Here is a 25,615-nt window from a genome sequence, read left to right as displayed (position 1 = left end):
TCGGAGTTTTAAATGCAAAAAACGCATACTTCTGAAAGAGACTAAAGTTTTTTTGTTTTTTTTTACATGCACCTGTGGATTAGGACACACATTTTCGTCTGAGTTCACAAGAAATATTGTTACGTAATTAGTTTTGCAACTCGTGACAGAGGAGAACTAACATGCAATCGTCATCTCCAAACATGAGATACTAAACAGAATGTTCCTAATCCCATCTGGTATCATCCCAAGTTGAAGAAACTGGAGAATTGTAGGAGTTATTACAAGATATATTATACAAAATAAACCGAAATGACTTTATATTAATTATATTAAATACCACGTTAATAGCAGGTGACTTAAATGCAAGAAGAGATAATGAACGAACACCTTTGTAATGAAAAATTAAGGAGAAAATTGTCTTAATAAAAATGTGCATTATAGAAAGGCTTTTAAACAGGATAGACAGATATAAACTCGTTAGTTTACTAAAAAAAAAAAAAAAAACTTGCCTATCAATTTATTAAAATCACCGTATAGGCTATATGAGAAAACAATAAGGATAAAGGAAGTGAGAACAGAACCAAAACATTTGAAGTAACATGAAGTCTTTTCTCCAATATTATTTGGAATATATACATGCTGCTGTAGAGAAAGTGAATTTATTACGATATACGAGTATGTCAAATCCCTAAAGAAAAAAACTAAACATATGGTATTCAAAGGGAAAAAATGCCCTTCTGAACTAAAATATTAATAGCAATAATCGAACAAGTTAACAATTTTAATTATGTGGGCTATAAATTAAGTTACAAATAAAGATTTAGACATTTCTAACAAAATTAACAAAATTTCCAAAGTAAATGGAACAATAAACAAAACATCATCCAATTCCTGACAAGTATCCTCGAGGGGTGTACAGGATATGACAGTACTACATGAAAAAATTACATCATTACTAATTTCCTATCTACAATTTTCCTCCAAATCAGTCTGTTACTTGTCAAGACTCCAACATTATCAGATCTTATATTTCAATCGTCTAGGGCACTTTCTATTGTATCAATCCACCTACATCTTGGTCTTCCTCTCGGTCGTTTTCCTGCCAACCTGGAAGAGAACACTTCTTTTGCTAATCTTTCCTTGCCCATTCTGTTTAAGTGACCATACCACCTGAGATTAGCTCTGCTAACGCATTCCTGGATGCTGACAATGTCGAGTTCTTTCCTAATATCCTCGCTTTTAATATGATATTGCCATTGATGCCATCTGTTCACGCCTATAATCTTTCTCAGGACTCTCATATCAGCGGTTTCTAGTCTTTGGTCAAGCGTTTTACTTTTGATCCAAAAGTAAAACACTGGTTTGAACACTGTCTTGTATACAGCTAATTTAGGGTTTTGACCAATTTCTTTCTTATTCCAAAATTTATTCAGTTGACTTCATACCATACCAGCTTTGTTGATTCTGTTGTCTGTTTCCATATTTAATTTACCATCTTCAGTAAAAATCGTGCCTAAGTAGCTGAAATGTTTTACTTGTTCCACAGGTTCTCCATTCACAACACAGTTGACATTTTCAATGATTCTGCCTATTTTCATTGTCTTTGTCTTTTTATTGCTGACCTTCATACCATATCTATCACAAGTTATTCAATTTAGTTAGAGAATCCTGGAAACCTGCACTAGATATGTTTTAGGAGTACATCTGCATATATTAAAGAACTGAGATTAACATCTCCATGGAGTCAACTGTCTTATTTCAAGACAGCTGACTTGAGATAACGGCACTAATAGGAGTTGAACTTCCAAAAAAAAAAAACAAATAACTTTATTTTGTTGGGAGGTTTCCTTAATTTGTATTTCACATAGTAAGCTACATTTCTGGGAATTGTATTGAACTTTTCCGAACACAGATCTTTGGCGTAAGCCATTTTTCGAAACTGTTTTTATACATTTCAAAAGGAGGGGAGTGCTTACTCTTCCAGTCCTGAAGTTGATCTCGCTTACGTCAATATCGGCGACGCCATTTGGTTGGAAACATCTGGGTTCGAATCTGGTCTAGAACGCGAAACCTTATGCGGCCAAGGGCAAGATAATACGGAATTCTGCCTTGGACTAAACATGGAATCCTCTTGTAAGCCACTTCAGGCCTTCAAGTAAGCAAAGCGCTACTCTTGAACCAGGCGATGTAATTCATTTCCCACCAAGAAACATTCACAGAACATCCGTGTCCACGGTGGGATTCTATTCCAGAGCATTTTGGACGGTCGAAAGTTCCTGACCAGGAATCAGCAGGTGCGATGAGAGAATACCGAGAAAAACGGAATAAGTTAAGCTATGCATAAAAATGCTAAATAAAAAACATGGGAACAAGAAGATGAATATTCTAGTGATGCCAAATGCCTTATGATGGCGAAAGCTTAGAAATGCAAGAAAGAAAAACTGCAAATAAAGATATTTTGGATGTCTGGAGAGTGGTTACTTTCAAAGACTGTTATATGAAACAAGAAATAATAGACCAGCGATAGAAAATAAATTATACTATTCAAGCTATTCTATTCTTCTTAAACAAGAGGATAATCTCTTGTCTAATGTTCTTTAGACAAGAGATTATCTTGAGTAGATTAGCTCTACCCAAGCAAACACATTTTATAAATACACTATTTACTAATAATTGTTCGGACATCCCTGTTATTTGAAGTTATGGAACATTCCAGGTTTGTTAATAACATAAAAACCAATATACGGATAGTAGGAAGCATATTTCATCGTAGAAGTTGAATACAGGTGGGATGGCAACACAACGTGAACCTAGTGACTTCGAGAGAGGTGTCATCGTGGGCTGTCACATTGGTGGAATGTCCATAAGTGCCATTGCCGTTCAACAGAAGTATCCAAATTCAATGGTTGGCGATGTGATCAACAAACAGAGACGTTCTGGCATCACTAGTGCAGGGAAACATCCAGGGCAGCCACCGAAAATGACAGACAGGGACAGGAGGGTGTTAAAACAGGTGGCAGGCAATCGCTGCCATCCGTGATGAGTTCCAGAGCGCCAGTAATAACACCATGGCGAGCACTAATACTGTACGAAAAGAACTTCATTTACTGGGTTTCCACGGAAGAGCAGTGGCATACAAGCCGAACATTGCAACACGAACTAGGCGGCTCATCTGACCTGGTGCAAAGTGCGTGTGAACTGGACAATTGGCCAGTGGAAAATGGTACTCTGAAGGGATGAATCAGGATTCACCTGTTTCCAGTCTGATGGCAGGGTGTGGATGTGGAGGTAGCCTGATGAACGCTTTTTACCACAGTGAGTTGTGCCCAGAGTAAAATTTGGTGATGAGGAGTAATGGTGTGGGGTGCATTCATCTGGTTTGGAGTGGAACAACTGGTCGTTGACCATGGGTCCATGAAGGCAGCTCCCTATCTTGATATTCTGGATAATCATGTGCTGCCTACACTGCGGCGTTTTCATGGCTCCCACTATCAAGAAGCCAATGCCCCATGCCACAAAGGTGAAGCTGTTGTAGAATGGTGTGAAGAGATGGGTTAAACGACTGCCCTGGCCTGTGCAGAGTCCTGACCTGAACCCCCATCGGACACTTGTGGAACGAACTGGAGCGGGGATAGAGGTCCAAAGCAAAATATCCTCGCTCTCTCGCTGAACTCAGTGCTGCTTTGATAGAGGAAGGGAGCCAAATTCCACCTGATGTCTGCCGCACATTGGTGGAACGCCTCCCTCAAGGGGTGCAGGAGGTGATCAAAGCCAAATGCGGACATACCCGATATTAGGGTTCGCCTGCTGGTATCAATTGAAAATGGCTAAAGTGTCCGCACAATTACTGGTAGATAGTGTATCTCTGATCCTAAGTATTTTATTAATAATGCACTACACCGTTTGCTTGTTATGTCTGGAAAACGTGCATTCTATGCTGATTTTGATTTTATGTTGAGTAAATCATGGGATATAACAAAGATCTGTATTTAAGTTCTGTGGATCTGGAAAAAGCACATGAGAAGGTGCCAAGGGAAAAGCTGTTCAAAAGGCAACGGCGTTATTTGAAATAAATAAGATATCATGCAGAGCAATTATATATGTTTGATATCTTCGATTCAGATATCAGAATTGGAGATATCAAACTTAGTGTGCAGATGATGTTATTACTCTTAAATAAATTCAGTAGAAGTCTGCAGGATTCTCTAACTAAATTGAACAAGAGCAAATTTGGTATTAAACAACCTGATGAGGCCTCAAAGGTTGAACCCGGTCTGAGTAGTGGCCCTTCCCATAATACAAAGCACACATCATGGGACAATGCCAACAACGTGTGTGTGTGTGTGTGTGTGCTGTGCATTATGGGATACTAAGACAATGATGCGAAGTCAACAGCCTCTTTATACAAGTAGTCCTGTCGTGAAGATACCTCCAACTTGGTTTTCTTACACTTAGATAAGGATTAAACCAAGAATATAATTTCTTGGTTTAATCTAACACTTAGAACTAACAGATGATCCACGCTGCCGAATTCCTAACACATACGCATGGTAAAATAGTGCGTCCCTCTATTAGAGTTGGTATAATGCGTGAAATGGGACAGATTTCAATCACGCCTCCTTACTTACCCTCTTCACTTCCTACGGAGCAATCAATGCTTTCCATCGGGCTCTGTTTGCTGCCTCTCTCTTAAGTTCACTTCAGGATCTCCCCAACTGCTTCATCCCCATCTTGGTCTGTCTCCTCCAGGTCATCTTGGGGAGACCCCTTTCCCTTTTTCCCTGCGGGTTCCATCCCATGGCTGTTCTACGTATGTCTTTATCAGGACTTCTGATAGTATGTCCAATCACTTCCTCTTTTTTTATTTCTATTGCGACACTGGTTTTGTTTGCTCTTTTCCATATTAGAAAATTTATCTGGCCAGTATATTTCCATTATTTTTTATTAGACATTTATTTTATCTACCTGTAGTTCGTATTTTCCTTGGTTAAATTCCAGATTTCTGATCCATATAGTAGAATCGTTTTAACATTAGTGTTGAAAAGCCTTATTTTAGTTTTTAAGTTTAATGCTTCACTTCTCCATTTGTTTTCTTGTATTGAAGATACTTTGAGCTTTTTGTATTTTGTTTTATATCTTCTTCTGTTCCTCCTGTGATATTTACCACTGATCCCAGGTAGACAAAAGTATCCTTCTGTTCCAGTGGTTGTTCTATTATTAAAAGTTAGATTTCGTTTAGGGTTTATCTTCATTATTTTGGTCTTTTTCCTGTTTAATTTTAAGCCACATTAAGTCTTCCTGGTTTAAGTTTTTTCTTTTTTTGCATGTGTTGGTGCTTTTAAGCTATCAGACATATGTTGTCAGCAAAATCGAAATCATTTAATTCTTATATTCTGTAGGGACTCTCCATGGTTTATTATTATATGGTCTATTTGATTTTTACTATTACCATCTGATATCCGGGTATATTTTATGTACGTAATTACGCCTGCTAGGATAGCTCAAAGATGCTGTTGGGGAAATCAGAATGATTAAGGGTACGTGTTTCTAAGGACATAAATTGACCTTTACTAAACTGTATTGAATTGATCAGATAACCTCACTGTAATTTGTAAACGATAGATGCAGAGGATTACGGGGGGTTGTGTTTAATTCTTTGAACTAGAAAGTTGGTTACTACTTATGATTGCCAAAACTCGTCTATTCATAAACTTGGAATAAGAAGCATGAAGTACTGTTTGCCATTTCAGAATTTCTTCCATTAATAAGAAAACGAAGAAGTCATCTCCCCTTCATCGTGGCACAGATGCACGTTTCGATGTATTCAACAGTACACAACTTACATACCCCCCACCCCACCCCTCATTTGTTCTTTCTCTCTTTCACCAAGTTGGGAGACTCGTTGCCGCATGCTATTCTCAAAACACGCACAACTTCTGATGGAAAGCCGACAATGTGAGGTCATCTCAAGTTCAAAGGTCAATCACCGCATCTTACAAACAGGCGAGCTTAGTGAATCGGAAATCTTTGCTTGACTTCCACGATTAAGGCAAAGAATGCTGTACGGAAACAAAAGCCAAGTTTATGCAAGAGCCAAATAAGATGAAAGGAAGAAAGAGAAAAATTGAAAACTCAATAAATTGAAAACCACGACGAAGATTGCAATTCAGCCAACGGGTGAGTAAAGCTTGAGGCATTTTAAGGTTCGAAATGTGTTCTAATAAAAGATTGGATTCGACAGCTCGCTGAAGTTTCTTTCTTTTATTTTTTATATTATTCTTCAAGCATTTCGCTTGTCATTCACTCCCGTAATGATATTTTTATCGCGACTTTTCATCTTTCCTTCCTGATTTGAAAAGAGTACGAGAATGACAAATAGTGAGAAAAAAAACCACGAAGAGAAAACATTTAACTACTCTGAGTACTTTTTTTTTGTCGTTTAATCCCACCCACGACTGGCCATTGGTGGGATAAAACAAACTGAGCGAACCCACAGTCTGGTGATCACAAACTCGAAAACCTCTTTACACAGCCAAATCCTGCTACAGACTCACACAGACACAATCCTGCTACAGCCAAAGTTTCTTAGAAACTTTGGCTGTAGTAGGATTCAAATCTAAAAGTAAAAATGAAAAATAACTTCAGTGACAGCATGAAAGTCCGTTAGCTACTGGATATGTTTTCCCAACACTGGACACACGAAAGATACGAAAATTTCCTTGGGAAGAAACGAACGGCTGGACTGTCGCGTACCAATAAACAAAAGGACTGTTTGGGAAAAGTAAGATGATATTATGAAAATAAGTCAAAGAAATAGGAGAATCATTAATTAATTTGTATCACCGAGGACATAAAAATAATACAGCTCACCTATGGAAGAAGATCAATTTCTTTATTATTTTTTATCCATAAAAAAATACCCACACTCGTATTTTTAATCGGTTTTGATAAGAAAGTCTCTCATAAGTAAAAGGCGCGATGAGTCGAATGTAAAATCAGCAGCAATATAATAATAATTGCACACCCATGTGTGAAGTTATTAAGCTATAAAGTTTTCCATTAACTGTGAATTTTCACCAAACGGAAATAATAATTCGAAAGGAATTATTTTAAAATATGCAATTTTATATTTCTCACTTACCAGAATGTGATGTTTGCCTGCCCAAGTCAAGTTTTTCATTCGTCCGTTATTATAAGACCAACGGGATAACAAGAACATATCTCATCCAACACCACCCGACAGCTTTGTACCTCAATTAGTTTTGCTTTGCACTCAAAACACAAATTATGCAAAGGAACAAAGTACACTCCTGTTTTCGTCCTCATCCAAAAATATGCATAAAATTATATGCGTGCCAATGTCTTTTAAACAGCACAATTGACCAATGTGACTAGTCCTAGGCTACTTAGGAGACTCCGCATTAAATTTTCAGTTGCTTTGCGTACAGAGAATATCAAAAATACACTTTTGGTCCAAACTTTGGTTAACACGAACTTAAATATCACCGTAAAAATACTGCTGTGTAACACAAAGCGGGAAAAAAAAAAACCTTCTCATCACTCAATACTTTCTCGACCTGAAAATGTCTGCTCCTGTTTCACCTTTGATTGTGCTAGACTTCATTAACGCTACAGAGACATCTGGTGACACTCCTACAGTGACCTATATTTGTTTCTTGTATGACACTTCCTTTGTGTACAGTAAAAGACATTAACCTTCTTTATTTAGAGCGCTCTGTTGTGGTAAGTGAGCTAGGAGTATTAAGAAGACCATCCGGTTTCTCGCACGTGATTTGACGTACTAAAATTACTTTAGGAAGAATTAAATCACCTTTATTAATGTGCAAAGCAATGATTATTTGAAGGCAGCAGTTAACAGTCAGCAGTGAGTGGGCTAGACTGAACTAGGCAAAGATTTTGGGTAATAGGGACAAGGAATACTTAGGATAAGCCAGCGTCTCTTAATATTTTTTTTTGAAAGTTCAAATTAATTTCTATTCTATTCTAATATGTTGTAGTAAATTCAAGAGAAAAAAAGACAGCCATTAAATTCTGAGCTAAGAATTCAGGATACGCTCCTACTCAAAACACGTGTTCAGTGTTTCTCTAAAAGCGTGCAGAAATATTCACATTTCCTCTGTATATCAGGTTATAAACTACATAAAAATTTCAGTAACAGCGCGTACGAATGGTTGCAAACATGGTGAAAAATAGCGAAGAAATACTTGCATAATATTTGCGGTGAATATCACCGATATCCACTAGCTCTCATAATATGCTATCGACATTTCATATAATTCCCGATAGGTGGCAGCACTAACCGTTGGGGCTTAAAGGACATTTTATATGAACATGCTAAGCAACGAGACTGCTATGTGATGTATGATTTTTTAAGTATGTGTGTTAGTAACAGAAATCAAACTATTCTGTCGGTAACTAAGATCACTATGTACTGAGTTAGATTTAAAATTATCAACCCTCGGAGGGCCGAAACTTGTTTGTTGGAAATGAGATAAAAAGCACGTACAATATAATAAAAGAAATGTTAACCGAATCAAAATGAACACAGAAAACAATGAAATATGACCTACTTTAAACAATACTAATAAATAAGCAAGGTATGATGTGTGAAATGTATTATTACTTGTATTTTATACAAAAACCAAAACATGGTGGGTAAAAAACGTTTCAGGTAAAACAGAAACAAAGAACTGAGTGGAGCCAAACTGTTAAATGTCCACGTAGATACAAGAAAAGAATCACAGACGTTAAGGAAATAATCGCAATATGCGCAGGATATTAAGGAGATGATTAAACACCCGCCTCAGCAATACATCTACTGAAATATTTACACATAAAAACACGCAGGCCAAGACTACCAGGATATTAATGGATGGAGATCTTCTAATGCGATCCCCGTAGCCAGCTGCATGCTCATTATATAGAAATCATTAGAATGGGGAGTTAAAAACCCCTCCGGTTATAATCCGTGCTATTAATTTAATTAATGAACTCTTTTATAGATTTATCCGTTTACCTATAAATTAGTAAGTAGTTCGTGCTTGCAAATGAAGATAAACGTCTCCAGAAATGGCACATTATCGATGAAAATAGGTCTGCGGACAAAAAGATGTAAATACGCTCAAGGACGCTGTCACAATTTTTACTTAAACATTTCGCAGCAATTCTGATTCATTTTTTTTTAAGTATCATCTCGCTACATGAGAGCCAGACGATGGGTCCGATTTAAAGTATGTTTATATTTCAAAAGTCAAAAAACGACACATGTATATTAAAGTAGGTGATTATTCTGTCGATTTCTCACTACTAATAAAATGATGTAAGTAAAATGCACAAAAAACAATCAGGCATGGTTTTGGATAAGAAGACAACAGCGCCACAGTGTGGGGGGAGTTGAAATTAACCTTTAAACAACATTTACGATACTAGAAAAGTAATAAGGGTATATGTTTATACCCTTATTAGAAGTGGTGGAAGAATGTGCTTCCAAACGGCTCGCGTATTGCTAGCCGTAATTTCATTCGACTTTGCCACTTTATAACCAGGCTGAGATTTCTCTGATTTAGCCAGAAAAGTCTTGGAAGGCATTCGCTTCCAAAAAAAGGCCAGTTTCATTGACATTAAATATTTGTTGGTCACAATAGTCCCCTTCTTCCACAATTTTCTTCAAATCTCTGGATAATTTGCGGCCATTTCCTTATCGGCACTTGCTGCTTCGCCTGTGATTAGAACATTGCGTAGGCTATTTCTCAAACCACCCAGCACTAACGTGGAATTCTTCTTTTCCATCATCGATAGCCCTTTCTTTCAAGGTTGCAGAGAGACTTAATACTTTTGATTTAATAAGGTCAGTGCTTAGCAGGATCTGTTTTTGGTCACGATCTTCGATCCGTGTACAAAGAAGTCTCTCTATAATACAGCAATAATTTGTACTCAGCAGCTTTGCTTAAAATTGCTCTTATAGTTGATTCACCCATTTTTGGGTTCTTCTCTTATCTTTGCTCTGGACTCGCCTTGTTCACTTTCTTTATTATTTCAAGTTCTTCTTCCAATGAGATTACTTTTCGAATCATTTTCACTTTTTTGCTCACTAATTCTTTAACTCATGATGAAAGGTTGGGAAAATACTTTAAAAAAAAGTAAGGAAAAAAATATGATCAGGAAAATGCTATATAATTAGCAGACGACATAAATTTTGGCGGTAAAAATTTGGAACATAGTATACATAGTGTACATGGAAGTAGTGTAGTATGCCATTAACTTTGTAAAATGTTCTAAATCGGTAACTAAATTATTTCATTCTGGTGAGATGGCTAACTATTTAAAAAAATGAATTTCATTCATTTTTTTAAATAGTTAGCCATAAAAAATGTATAGATAGAAATTTTTTTAAATCTGTAACATTTATTTTTGAGATGTATATAGGCGCACTAATCGAATTTTAGAGGCGCACTAATCGAATTTTAGAGGCGCACTAATCGAATTTGGGTATCGAAAACAAATGACGTACTAATCGAAAACGCACTAATCGAGGGATTACTGTACATCCAAATAAAAAAGATCACGCTTGATTGAGCAAATTACCAATCAAGCAAAAAATGTGTTATGGTAACATGACGTCACATTCATGTTAACAATAGAAACATTTATATATATATATTAAATGTATTAATTAGATATAGGGTAAAGTTGACCTTCCTACACTCATTTAATAGACAATAATACACTGACCTCTATGTCTTAGTACAACATAAACTCAAAAATGAAGATCCTCGATTCAAAATATATCCTTTACTTAAAAATGACTGCTGGAGAAAGATTTGCGCCAGGGCAGAAGGCGAACCATGTTTGAAAAGATTGTTTATATTCACGTTAGAAGACAGTTTAATATTTTGTAGATTTTTTATTCTATTATTATTTCATGTAAATATTAAAGTTGCGAAGAGGGTAGTATACATCCCTGTCTAACTCCCTAGTTTCTTTCATTCCAAGATGATCGTCCACAGTTCAATTGGGGCTAGATTTCATCTTCATATATGCGTGTAAAAGAAATTTACTCGATATTTGTCTTTCTTGTAATATGCTAAACAAAATATTTCTTTTTACCTTATAAACATGCTTTTTTTTTTAATCAATAAATGTGCGTTTCCAGATTGTACTCTTCTTTTTTCTATCATTAATTTTAAACAGAAAACTGGATCGACATATCAACGTCCTTAAAACACCTCTGTAGATCCGATCCAGAATAGTCTTCGGTAAATTTCGTGCTTTTTTTAATATGCAATACAAATTCGGAATGCTTATCCTCTATAAGTTTCAAGATCTTCTTTATCACCTTATATTATATATATAAAACAGAACGAATTACTACTGTTTCTAGTTTTTGTTTATTTCTCCTATTTGATCTAACCACTGGTTAAGTCTTTGATCACGCGAGACTGTATAATTGCATCATCTAATAATCTAGTTTATGAGGAGTTGCTGTTTTGCTTCTTCACTAATTGCAATCATGTAAGTTGTAATCCTAATTTATATCAGTAAGAAAGGGGTCAGGGTCTACTGTACGGCGTCTGTTTTTTCATCTAAAACAAAGTAATGGAGTATTGATTTCCATCATCTTGCTGACCAAGTAAATTTACGCAAATCTTTATATATGTAGAAGGATTTTAAGTTCATTACATACTACAAAATATATTATATCTAATTTTTCCATATTTTCCAGTATTAGTCTCAATTTCGGTGCTTCCAATTCATCGTGTATTTAATACTATAATTTTATTTCTTTAATAGGGGGTCCCCCCTGGCGCCTACGCCCCCCCCCCGAGTTCCGGACCGGTAGGCCGGTTCTCCTTGAATTCTGATGACTCGAATTTCGAAGACTCGAAAGGGGTCCCCCCGGCACCTAACCCCCCGAGTTTCGGACTGGTAGGCCGGTTCTCCCCTGAAGTTCAAAACATTTCAAATAACTTGAAAAAAACGTGACAGAAAAATGTTGCACAAAAAGGCTTATCATTTTTTTATATATATAGGGTAGATAAGCTATTCCTCTTTTAACTGCAGGATAATTTTTCGAAGATTTCATCCCATGTTAGGTTACTATTGCCATGGATGTTACTTTAAGGCCTTTAGAATCGCTTAATCCAGATTGGAACTCATAGGAAATGGTGTAATATAGTACTTCTTCCAACTGAAGTACGTTTATATCGCCAGAGTTCTTTTTTTGTGACAACAGGTCATATGACAAGAAGGTAGGATTGTCAATTGATAGACCGCGAGAGAGAGACTATGTTATAAGCATCATCGACCCTTATCACCCCCCTCGTGTTAGCCCATGAAAGGGGGAAATCCTTCAAATGGTACGTATGCATTTCCGGCTAAGTGCAACTGAAATTGGTAGTTAATATTTCGTTTGCAGACAACTAACAGGTCGGTGTAAGACAGTTTAGTTGTTAAAAGACGAAGATGCAAGGATGAACACAGCTACATCTTTAAGAAACCAGAAAAAGCAAGATGGCATCAAATTCTCTGCTCTCTTATTACGTAAACTAACTTTATTGGAAGAACCATCCTGATAGCATTCGAAAGTCATCCCTACCAGGCGTATCAAAAAATAAAAAAGGGGGGGGGGAGAGGAAATGAAAAATAAGGGAGAGAAGCCGAATATTTAACAGAAGTGATATAACCCCACTTTGTGAACACACAAAGATGCTGTAGTTTCTGAGCGTATCCTTAAGACTTCTGTATGAACAGATAGTCACAACTGTCCAGTAATTAATTATTTTAGTATTCTATTTACTGCAATTTTAATCCATCCTGAAATAATCGGGTGAAGATATTTTTAGACGTAGTTTAAATTCTTATCTTGCATATTTGCTGCTCGGCGCAAATTGAAAAATTCAAGACATTTCTAAAAATGGCCTCAGTAGAATGTTATATTTCGTATCAATGCTTTTATTTTTCTGTTAAAATTACCTCGATTTGCTTTATGGTATATTATATTTGGTCGTTACACGCTTTTCTTGTAGTTATTAGTTTACCTGACACGGTTCAGGTGGCGCTAATGTCACAACAATAAAAAACATTACTGTGTGCGATCACCAGCTCAAACAAGTCATTTTCTATTCGCCTCGCAATGTTTTGGTATTAAAACATGCGCTTGGCTAATCGCATGCTCTAAACCGAATTGGATGCAATCCTTCAATTCCCCGTGGGTGCAAACAAATACGAAAGTCGTCCGCTTCCTCTGGCCGGACACCACGCCTATGGGGAGTGTTACAGTCGAGCTGTCTTTTTGAAAGTTCTGTAATTTCCTTTGTCCCGGCCCTGTGCGCGTGTTAATGACACCATATCGCTGTACAGGGGAAGACAAAGGGCACGCGCGCACACACATTGGCGGATGTAGTGGCTGTTCTCGCTCGCTATGCAGAGACTCGGTTGTCAACACATCCCGGCCAGTATTCCCCGTTCTTGTCGTCCCCCCCTCTCCACCCTTGGCACACTTGACCCTCTTATCTCGGTGTCAGCTCGCTGTGTACTTTTCCCACGACTGCTCCCTTTGGCGGCTGCCGCCGTCCGATACACGTGCAGGCTCACAACAACGCAGCTATGTGGGTGTCATTGGATGCCCGAACCCTTGGCCCCAGAACACGAGGTCGAGATTATGATTAGTGGTCCAGCTGTAAATCCTCCACTCAGAACTGAGTCTCGTTGCAGTCGGACGGCTATCTATTTACCCACGGGGAGGGCTGTCAGGGGGTCAGAACAGGATCTGATGAGGTGGTGTATAAATACTGTTCTCTGTTCGCCAGGGAGAGGCTCTGTGTGGTTCCAAGTAATGTTGCAAGTAATTTCGGTTCACATTCTTATCAAACCATCTTAACGTCTAGACACACTTCTTAAATATCCCCTATATCACCCCTTCCTGTCTCAGAGAATCTCGCAGAGAGAAGCGATATCAGAGCAGAATGTAACCCGTGCAAAAAAAAAATCACTATTATCGTATCTGTGTTTTCCCATCTTTTCGATTTTCACACGGCTTTTCATGAGGTTAAAGACAACTCCACCTGGTGTTTCGTTTTTCACATAAAAATTAACAGGGAAAAAAAAAACATTAAAAGAGTAAAGGAGAGTGATGTGGATTTCAGATATGTTAATTATAGTTAGTAGTGTTATAATACTGTTTTTTTTTTTTTTCAATCATTTTGTTATTCAATTTTCTAAACCGATCAGTAAGTGGCAACCGACCAAATAAAAGTTAAAAATAATATTCCCAAAAATAAAAAAACAACTTAATATTCGGGCAGTTCTATCCATTACATCAATTCTGGGCTTACGTTTTCTATCCCTCAGACCCTACTATGAAGGGCAGAGGCAGTCTGCTAGGAGAATAAAGGGTTGCTCTTCATTGTATCAGATGCTCAGTGTGTTCTAAATGCGTCTGTATGGGTGTTAGATCACCTGGAGTTTATGCAAATATAATCACAACAGACGAAATACACTTCTATAATATTGTGTAATCATTTATTGTAGAGTGGTTTCATCAATGTTTATTTCACAAACAAAGTTTATTTTAATATTTTCAGGTCACACAAAGAGACACCATATTTATTTAAATATCAAATCTTGTTAAGAATATACTGCGCGGTAAGAATAGAGATGAAACAAAGCATTGATCCACTATTGGCTGCTAGAGCTCTCCAGTGGGAGCTCCAAGTATGGCATTGCTCAACTAGTGCAATATGCTGTTTTTATAAATACAGCGTTATTATTAATTTTTTTTTAGAAAATCCTGTTTCGTTTTATTATGTTGTGGTCGCTTATAACTTGCGAAATATATTCTTCCGGAATTTCCAATATCTAGTGGGTTATAAAAGTATTTAAACGATGACGTGACAAAATGTTTTTAATTGAAATTTTTAGCAGTTTATGATTACATCAAGTAAACATAAATTACTATGTTTAATTATCAATGCACTTACTAAACCTAATGTACTGGTTTACAACCTTTGGTAGATGGGATTCAAATAAAGTAATTTTTAGATGTAATTGGGCAAATTAACTTTGTCCAATTACATCTAAAAATTTCTGCTTGGATAATTGTAATCCGGGATTGTCTGACAAAATTGTGAGGGGAGGGGGAATCCACGGAAAAGAATGCTAATGAAGTAAATGGGGATTTAGTAAGTAGGAGTTATGATAAATAGAGATGAGAGATTTTTCAGTCCATGGTAAGGAAAATGAATAGGATGGGATCCTTCTAGTTTCTTGGAAGTTTATTAAGATTGTTACACAAAGGGGTGGGGAGGGATATTTTTCGCATAGCGAGTTTTAAATGAGCAGAATGCGTTTCTGGAGCAATTGTTGAGCTTGCTACTCTCAATCCATTTGAGGAAAGCGCACGCGTCATGTGGGAGCGGCCTCCCCCCTCAATAAATTCTGGGAGTACTTCGTAAAGGCATCTGATTGATAAATAAGTATTGTGATGAACAAAAGAGTCCAAGATAAGCAAAGCATGGAACAATTACTGGAGATTGGGGCCAGTGCTAAAAATCGATTGATTTCTTTTAAATGGAAGTTCGTAGATTTCATCCTGTTGTGTACATTGACGTACGATGGCTTAGAATACCAAAGAGCAACGGAAAGAAATATTTGGGAATTAAAAGGGCAGAACAGATGGTAATAAAATGAATACTGATGTTTACATACACCAGACGTATTCAAGTAGGTATTCAAATGAGACACAAGACGACACTGCTGTTATTAGTTTGTTATTCCGAAGACACAAGATTAGTCCAAGAAATAGAAGACCAAAATCGAAGACAACCCATAGAATAAATGATCCAATATGGTTATCTTAAGAAACAATTTAATTTAGGAACTTTTCTCTTTTCACTTAAAAAAAAAAAAAGTTAAAACGTGTGCTGTACGTATAATACTGGAAAATGTAGTATTATATTGGAATAAAAGAGAAAAAAAAAGATGTTATACAAAACTTTCTTAGTACTGAATCACAGAGGATGATATTATGTATCATTACCGCGCAGGAAGAAGTCACCCCCGGATGTTTATAACCGTACCTAAGCCTCTTAAGTATTTAGTGTGTTCTCGGGTAGTGATTGTGGTTTTTCCTTTTTTGGGAGTAGGTCTTTTTCATACACTGAAAGTAAGTAAATATAATACGCTGACTTCATAGTCTTAGTGCTATGAGATCAGTGTACTATGTGAAGCAACACATCTGCAGAGGTTCGTGTGAATATCCTCTCCATATGAGAGTGACAAGCTCATTTCGGATGAGACATTCTTTGAGGATGAGCAGATGCCTTGATAGGAGATAAAGGGATATAAATCGTTAATGTATCAACTTAGTTAAATGAAGATTAAAATAAAAATGACTTCAGTTAAACACATTACAGACAATTAGGTTAACGGGTTACCTTTCGAGATTTATTTTTTCATCAATGACATCAAACCTTACAGCCAAAAAAGCGCAAACAATATGATTTTTTTAATTTCTTTTCCATACGTCAACAAAAATGAATTCATTTGAATAAACTCTTTATTTAGCTGGGAGCGATTTATTTATTCAGTTCTTTGTGCTGTTTCCTTCCTTGCGTCATGTAAAACAACTCCGAGGTTCCCTTTGGCTGTTCTACTTCGACAAGCGTTGAGTGTGCTTTTTTTTTTTTTTTTTTTTTTTTTTTTTTATGCGAACACGCCCAAGTTCCGTTGCTCAAGCTTCCACCTGTCACACGAGGTGAAGTATTAGTGTTGACTATGAGCACGTGCACCAGATAAAAATAAGTGAACGCGGATTAGGTAAATGACAAACAAGTGTTCGCCAAGTCTCACGTGCACCGCAGCCCTGCTTTAACAACCGCGTTATGAAGCAATGCAAGAGCAAACTATTTTAGATTCCGCACTATAGCTTACAGTTTAATATTTCGAAATCCTCCCCCCCACCCCCATTATCGGAAAGATCACTGGCAATGCTAAATGGGTCTGAAACGACGATAGCTTGCCTTTAGGATGGTCCAGAAATAAACACACCCACAAATTCTCCTTCTATGCTTCTGTTCGCATAGCGACGTACGGTTTTTGTTAAAGGGGGTTGCGAATACCCTACCGTAATACATACACACCAATAAGATCCTATCAGTATTAAAATATTGCCAACGTATATGGCAAAGAGCTTGTACTGTAGCGCTTGCTATTTCTCCACCTCCCCTCGTGTCTAACAGTGTGTCGCATTCTATCTGATCTATAAATCACTTGCATCTATCTTAAACACCCCACCTGAAGGTTGCTCAATTCGAGGGCATGCAAAGTGCAAGAGGTGTGTCTACGATAGGAGTTTGCTGGCACAAACGAAACCTCCGCTTCTTCTGGCTTTACAGCTTGGTTTCGAGTACTAGTTCCGCTTTTCTCGAAGGTCAAAGGGATGTGTAAAAGATCTGCTGTAGATAAGGCCTCACTAAAGAGCACACCGTCTGTAAAGAATAATCGATGAAGGCAAACAGGTGGGGGGGAGTTCAATAAAAAAAAAGGGATTGTAGCCACAGTATTCAGTAAACTAGGCGAATGGATCGAGTCGGATTAGAATTATTTACATTCCAATGTAGATATGGAAACATCTGAAGGTTATAAAGGCATTCCTATTCCTTCTTCTCGCCCCTCCCCAAATAAACACACAACAACGGATAGTTTATTATATTTGCGGTATGGTGTGGCTGGATGTGCAAATTCATAAAACCCAGAGCACAGTTTTCAAGTATGGACATTCTACCATATAGAGAGTGTTTCAAATTAAAATACCCGTATTCTGAACAATCTATGGAGAGAGTCAGCAGATGAAATACCCTCAAACTTGGTGGGCACCCTAACCAGATCACAGGGAAGAGATTTTGACAAAAAAAAAAAAAAAAGTTAAAAATTACCGATACGGGAAATATGGCGCTGTGAGCGAGAAAAGATAGTGAATTTTATGGCACATGAGCAGTAAGTAGCGTAAACGAAAAAGCGAAATTGATTCTAGTCATTCGACTTGCGCAATGGAACAGGACCTGTGACTTGCACGGTCACGTTGAGCAGTTTCGTCATCCTGCAAATGCAGCAAAGAGTGCCTGAATACAACAGTGTTGATGCAAGATGGAGCACCTCCTCAAGTAGGACGTGAAGTTCGATTATTGCGTCAGCATTTCCCAGAACAAAGAGGAATACTAGCTCATTTGCTATGAAATGGTTACCAGATCTTAACCCTGTGACTTTTGGCTTGGGGATTACCTCAGAAGCGTGGTGGATCGGGGAAAAGTTCTTCACCCGGCAGATTTCAAAGACAAAATAGCACACCATATGCGAAACTTCAGTTGCTGTAGACAATTCTGTAGAGCGGTTCAAAGGACAATAAATTGAACGTCACCTCCATTGATCATCAGGACCTCCTAGCAGCTTGTAAGACATTATTTTATGAAATAGGCGAAATAAACCTCATCGAAGAACTTAGTTTGTCACTGGCCCTGAATCATTTCACAATCCCATGCCATTCAGTTCACATTAATATCATTTTTTCCTCAGAGCGCATATTTCGCCTATCGGTCATTTTTGAACTAATCTGCTTTACTGTCAAAATCTCTTCCCCGTGATCTGGTTAGGGTGCCCACTAAGTTTGAGGGTATTTCGTCTACTGGTTTAATCTACAGATTGTTCTGAATGGGAGTACTCCAATTTGAAAAACTGTACAACCCAACGGGCTTCCAGCTTAATGAAGATTGCCTCCATGGTGCGGAAGAAAAGACCACAAAAAAGTGCTCTTTCTCAAAGATCTGGATTTGAATCCCGACTACAGAGAAAAGGAGTGTCGTAAGTATATATATTTTTCCTTTGTCCAACTGAAGACGAGTTCAGTCCGCTTCATCCTGTGGTTTTTCATTTTCATTCAGTAAAAAACAAACCAAGAAAACACAGCCAATCAACAGATATCTTCGTCACCCCAACCTTATGTAACTCCTCTTCCGAAGACGGCAAGTCATTTGTGGGCTAAGATATTTGCAAAAGGGACAAGTCATGGAGTATTAGCAACACAGCGAAATTTAATCAACCAATGTTTTCGAGATGGTCAGTCCCAACTCCATGCAGCTAGGACTTATCTTAGTTCTGCTCTCGGTTATTGAAGTCAATGTCCAACAAAATAGAATGGTCGATATTTACACGCATGCGTGAATCAGCAAACGGTTTGTCTTGGTAATCATATTTAAGCCGAACCAATTTGTCTTTTCCTTCTCCTTAAAAGCATATCGACCTTCCATCCCACTTCGTAGAAAGGCTATGAGTAGGCGAAATCTAGTGGGTTTTGGATGGCTAAATATGACACTGGAAGTCCAGTGTGGGAAAAGGTGTTTTGTGTGTGTGTGTGTGTTGTTATTTCATCTAACACGGTGAGGCGTAAACATTTGCAGCCAGTGCCAACCATAAAAGACCTTTATTTACCAAACAGAATTAAAAATAATATTGAACAACTGAAATTAAAAACACAAGCATACAAATCAATAAGCAATGATTAGCCCATATTAAAATTTTTCGCCATAAACGGGTCCTCTCTCAATAGCGAGCATGCTTAACATTTCAGATTCAGGCTTACCATCACCGACTCCACCAGGATAAACTGGGGGAAAAACCCTACTGTCCACACTGAAGACTGTGTGGTTGTCCTATCTGTTTGCTTCTTTCGCCGAAGGTAAATATCCAAAAAGTCATCATTTGAATCCACTGTCTCCAAGACAACATCATAAATGACAAAACCAGTCGGCCACGAGGGTTATTAACATCATAATAATGACAAAGAATGTTTTAATCACCATCATTCTATTCAATAGTTTTCTTTTGTAGTTTTTTTTTTCTTTTTCCAATAACTCATCTTTATAATACGATCATGAGACTTGCTGTCTTTAAAAAGGAATTTCCATGATGAAATAGAATAGTTTGGCGGTGTAGAGTCCAGTTTCAAACACAGCTGCGCTATCTGCAACTCGGTTTAGAAAGTACAAAAGTCAAATGTTGACTTCCTCCTAAAAAGGAAGCAGTTGAGAAACTTAATAATTTCAAGGAAACGCGATCTTTTATGGAAAATCTTTTCTGCGATTGCTTCGGTCATAACACCATCTAATCACGTGACCCAGTTATTTGGAACTGGAGAGCGTGTTGGCCTTCCATTACCACCACAGAACGATGTTATTTTAAGTAGATTTATTAGTTTGGCAATCTACCAAGGACTCGAAATGAACTGTTCGTTATTTATTGCCTGCCATCACCACTTGTTATTGGTGATGTTTGAACGTCAACTAATGTACTTGGGCAGACCGTCTGCAACAGCTGTTTGCTTGTAATAATATGGGTTTTGCCCTTTGCTGACTCATCAGCTTCAAGGGTTACGCAAAAAAATGAAGCTTTTTAGTGTAGTCTCAGTAGGTCAGTCGCCTCTCCCAATGGCAAATAACTTTTTTGATTGCAAACTCCATCTTTAATTGCAAAAAGGCGTTTTTGCTGAGAAAGAAGGCCCTACTGATTTATGTATTGTATTAAATAGCAAAGATTGATTTCTAAATCTGTACTGTCGGAGGGCAATGTCGTTGTTAGTATTTCTCTAATTATCTGTCCACGACCAGGCAATGCATCTTCCTATTCATTTTATTTGATTAATAATCTTCCTATTAAAGTTAATTTTTTTGTTACAAATACAGTATAAAGTTAGTTTCGAACATCTTTTTTTTTTTTATTCTTTCACGTTTGCTACAATGGGCACACTGAGATTTTTACAGGGCAAGTCACCATTGCTTTCCCCAACCCCCAATTTTATCCGGGATCGGACCGGCATATGGCTGGGACGTAATCATGACTGTAATCCATGTGTGTGTTCAAGGGGCCGGTTTGTCTGTTCTGGGGGAAACGGAAAACCAGACTTTCCGGGAGGAAAAAACCCCACCCTCCCCAGGTGAGACCGGCTAACTCACCTTCAGTCGAAAGAGACCAGATAAAAGTTCCTCACGTCACTGACGGAATCGAACCCAGGTCTCTCCGACCAAAGGGCTTCCTGTATACCGGCTGACTACGGAAGCTCTGGTTCGTCTCATAAGGTTATATTCTCATCTGTTTTAAGTTTCTTTTTTTATATTTGGCTATAAAATGTGGATGGATCCATACTATCCCTATTTTTATATTTTAATTATGTCAAATTGAAGCTTCTATACTTTAGTAAATAAGATTTAATTATTTTCTTGATATTGGTGATAGGATACGAAGCGACGACAAACATCGTCAGAGCTTGTGATTCCCACAAAAGCTGCAAGACGAACCGCACTGCATTATACATGAGATGCTTTCGCAAGATGGAAATCCATCAAAAGAAAAACAAAATCAAGCATTCACAGAATCCGTGTGTAGGTGGGTGCCCACAGCATTCGCATGCGGACTGTGGGAAACGAAGTTCGTACTACGTCATCTCGGATTCTTCGGAATCGCCTTTGCACGTTTGCCCACATCGGATACGCGTGTGAGACGGGAGGAAGGGGGGGGGGGGGAATGACCGCAGTCGCTAACGATCAGAACCCTATTACGTCAAAAGAGCCTTTCGGTCGGAACTCCTTTCGCATTCAAACGATCATTTGAACCGCGCTTGTCCTCGTCGGCACATCCCGCCACTGTACGACGATGCGCACACGGTCAGTCACACTCGATTCGCCCATGTGGTCTCGAGTCATCACTCTTCGCCCCGACGGTCTCCTTCACCTACCGCCCGTCCTTCCGCTTGGCGCCGCTCCATTCCTCGCCACAATAATCGAAGCGGGGCCTCTCCGTAGGTTGGGTCGTTCTTCCCGTCGAAGCTGGCGCCACTCCCAGTATGCACGCGCGCAGTTTCCCACGACCTGGGAGGCGAAGTTGGCCAGTTTTGTTTTCGACTCTCATTCCATCCACCTCCTCTTTGTCGACGAGACTGGCTGACTGACAGCTGGTTCGGCGCGTGCTCCTAAAGAATGCTTTCGCTGTCTCGGTGCCAAAGTGGAAATACCGTAATACGAAGGGCGCACTAGCAAAGGACACTTTGGACAACTCTCTCTCTCTCATTCCCCCCACCCTACCGCCCCCCAACCCCTTGAAAAAGTGTCTACGCCCAAAGACTTCCAGCGTTGCTGTCCCAACAGCAATCAGTCGAATTCTCTTCGTCGCTTGGAAAGTAAGCCGAAGTCAGCAGCACATTTCAAGTTACAAGATCCATCCCGGGACTTACGATCCACCAAGAACCGTATAAGTGGGGTGTAACTCGCGCCTGAATAAATATTTATTAACCGCGGAACAAGAGCCTAAAAGTCTTCAATTTGGCGATGTTACATAATACGAATGGGGCATTTTTATAGATCATCCTTATTTCCGATCGAAACTTATAAAGATTCGAAAACGGATCAGAGAGCTTCTCAGAGTGCCACCCTCGTCATCGGATTTGCATTGTCTTGTATAACTTAAGAAGACATGCACTCTTCCCAGTGGCTCATACATTCTCCTTTATTAGGGCTTCGGATGGAGATTTTACCATCTTGGCAGTTATTTTGAACTGCGATTCACGATGGTACACACCGAGCAATCTCCCATAAAGTGAAACGAATCTCTTTTCGGTTGCGCTAAATTCCTGTTGCGTTGGAAATCTCCGAATCAACTCATGTAAGGGCTCTCAACACGTGATTAATCGTTCCTTTTTTAAAAAATGGCACAGCAGATCCCCTCGCCATCATCGAGGTAACAATCACGACACGTGAATGCATAAAGAGTAAAATCAAGCAGGGAAAAGAAACGGCTCGATGGTGGATCGCCGCCACCCCTTCCTGCTTAATAGATCAAACCTTCGCGTTTATTTTAATTTCTTGTCTGAACATGTGCAGAAACAGAAAAACACGTCCAGAATACGAGAGTTGGTGGTTCTTATCGAAATAGCGCGTTTTTTTCTGTGATATTCCCAACATCCTTAAGGAAATCTCACCCCCCCCCTAATATGACACCTCCGTCTTCATATATGGAGTAGCATCTCAGCACATGTGGTGATGTCAAAAAAAAAAGTGGGTGGGAAGATTACAGTTCTCATAATGACAGTAGATTAAGTGCTGATGCACTCCCAGAATCCCTCGCTTCCTTCTTCGGCATCAACAGCAAACGCTTCTGTGCAGTCTTGTAGGAAAACAAAAATTTCCTGGTAAGCACGAGGCTGACTGACCTGCAACGAAACACACGACGCCTTCGCCTCGATCTGGAACAACATCCCTTTAACGATGTCATCTCATGCCAGTAAGTTGTGAATTCGTTCGCAGTACAAAACACGGAAATCCGAGGGATACCGCATCGTACGGCCTTTGTCCTCGATATCACCGTACGACCTTTGACATGTTCTTCAACTTCTAGCCGCAAGTGGGTCACGTGGCGTCAGTCGCAAGACGAGCGAAGACGCACGCATCTGAAACCTCGAGGAAACAAAAGAAGACTGCGCGAGTCTCATCAAACCGAAAGTAGCCACCTTTCCCCACCGCTACCTGCCAGACAATGGTGGCCATTACCTGATGGAGGGGGGAAGGGAATCCCTCCCCCTTTACCGTTAAGGGGCTCCCAGGAAAAGAATAAATGGGAACGCATCGAGGATACGTTTCGCAAGAGGGTTAAGTTCAAGAAAGTGCCTCATCGCATCTCGAGGGTTTTCTTTGGTCTCCAGTTGGTGCGTGTGCCGACCTGCTGATCACTTCGACTTGCAGCTGCAACACGAGGAACTACTCGGGTCGAGTTGTGTGCTCGCACACGTCAAACACATGCACAAAAGAATGCCCCTAGCATTGGCATGGTCAAATCCAAGACATTTCCTCCTCTCCCCAGGGGGTTAAACACGAATACAAAATTGCCTTTAGGATTCAGAATGCGAGTGACATTTGACCTTTAGTGTATTCGTCAATTAAAAGAATCTCCTCCGTGACACATTAGGTTGATTCACGGACCTGTTGATAAAATGTCCTTTTCGTACTGCCGCTTCGCTCTAACGGGAATCAACCGATAAGTTTCAGCTGGATAGAGAGAAGTGGGGAAAAAATAGACTGACAAGAGGCCCACCCGTAAACAAATTTTACCGACCATCTCTTTCTCGTGGCGATGTAATGCTGACCCCATTTGGATTCGTACACGATGCCCACACCTGTTATCGCTCCGTCAACACCCCGCATGGCATCTGTGAGTGACATCTTTCAGCTGGACACGGCAATCGCTCGCCTAATTTACGACTTCTAGTTCTGCGAACGCGAATTATCATTCAACGTGCCAAGACGCAACTGGAAGGTACTTCACCTTTGGCGAACCGTGTTGATTTCTTCGCATCGGTGACCTTCATCGCCTAGATTCACGGAACGGACGAATGAAAGGAACTGATCACGTGGGTATGTAAAATTATCGTACTTTGAGTAAAGAGATCAGATCCCTGAACACACGTGCGTTTAGAAGTTAAACTTGAACCTGGAGGTCTCGTAGATTATTTTAGCGATTAGTGTGAACGGAATTCAACTTACGGGACCAAGGACAACACATTTCCCTACTGATGATGAAAAAAAAGTACCGCAGAGGGGACGCCTATCAACCTGGGTTTTACAGGGCGGGTCAAGTGTTCCAGTGTCACCTCTAGCTATGACCTGCGTGCTGCTATCTAACCAGCCAGCGCACATTTGTAACGTGTTCAGCTGATTGTAACATTAAAAACGTTTGCCTATGATATTAGCTGACATTTCGTCTCTATTTTATTATTCTTAATTGTAGTATTAAATCAGAAATTGGTCGCCATTATTGTATGAAGCAAACAGCAGCTAATTGAGTTTCTTTTTCTATGACAAAACAGAAGATTTTTTTCTACCTTCCCACCCTCGGCAATCTGCCAAGCTACTGACTCATTTTTGCCCAAATGACAATGCATTCATAAATATTTATACCTCCCCTGTACCGCACTAATCTAGAATTAGGACAGAAATGACGTCTGACATTAAACCAAAAGCATACCTGTTGTCCAGCAGAGCCACGTGTTCCTGCATATTTACAGTACGCCGTATATCGGATGTGTTCTATCTCTTTTCTAGTAAGAATGGCAGGCCTTCTTTTCTATGCCAAGTAGATAACACCTATCATAACTCCTTCTTCTAGATTGTATCCAACTGGTTATATGACGCTGGATCTTTTCTGTCTCGTAAGTCAGATTTACACAAAGCAAACAAACTACGCGTTAACACTACGGCCATAATTTAAAAACCGATAGAGCTACTCAAATCTAGCTAAATTTGCTATCAACGTTTCGTGAAACGTAATTCCTGAACACCAAAAGAGGGCGTTTCTGTACTCATACAATTTGCTTTGAGTCCCCCTAGATTAAAACAATGTAAATAAAAGAATATTTTTTTTTAAAAAATAATATATACTGCTTGCGAAGGCATTGAAAAACTTGAAGGTGTTTACAAATTAAAATACTACAAATAGAAATTCATATATTTGTGTAAAAAAGCAGAATTGCCTGAAATAATATAATGAATCACAGGAGATTCATTGCAATGATTTAAGA

General features: G+C 38.9%; 1 long non-coding RNA gene across 1 annotated transcript in view; it reads right to left on the bottom strand.

Annotated features, from left to right (window-relative positions):
* The window catches only part of LOC150105304 (uncharacterized), a 169,813-nt gene extending 144,651 nt beyond the window's left edge, over nucleotides 1–25,162 (bottom strand). The window contains exon 1 of the long non-coding RNA XR_016548474.1: nucleotides 25,063–25,162. This is a non-coding gene — a long non-coding RNA (uncharacterized LOC150105304). The remainder of the gene's footprint in view (nucleotides 1–25,062) is intronic.
* Between the last annotated feature and the right edge of the window lie 453 nt (nucleotides 25,163–25,615).

This window comes from Typopeltis vanoorti, chromosome 6, assembly GCF_054136105.1.
Source record: "Typopeltis vanoorti isolate ZY-2024b chromosome 6, IOZ_Tvanoo_1.0, whole genome shotgun sequence".
Classification (NCBI taxonomy): Eukaryota; Metazoa; Arthropoda; class Arachnida; order Uropygi; family Thelyphonidae; genus Typopeltis; species Typopeltis vanoorti.
This window is presented reverse-complemented; position numbering and strand designations above follow the sequence as displayed.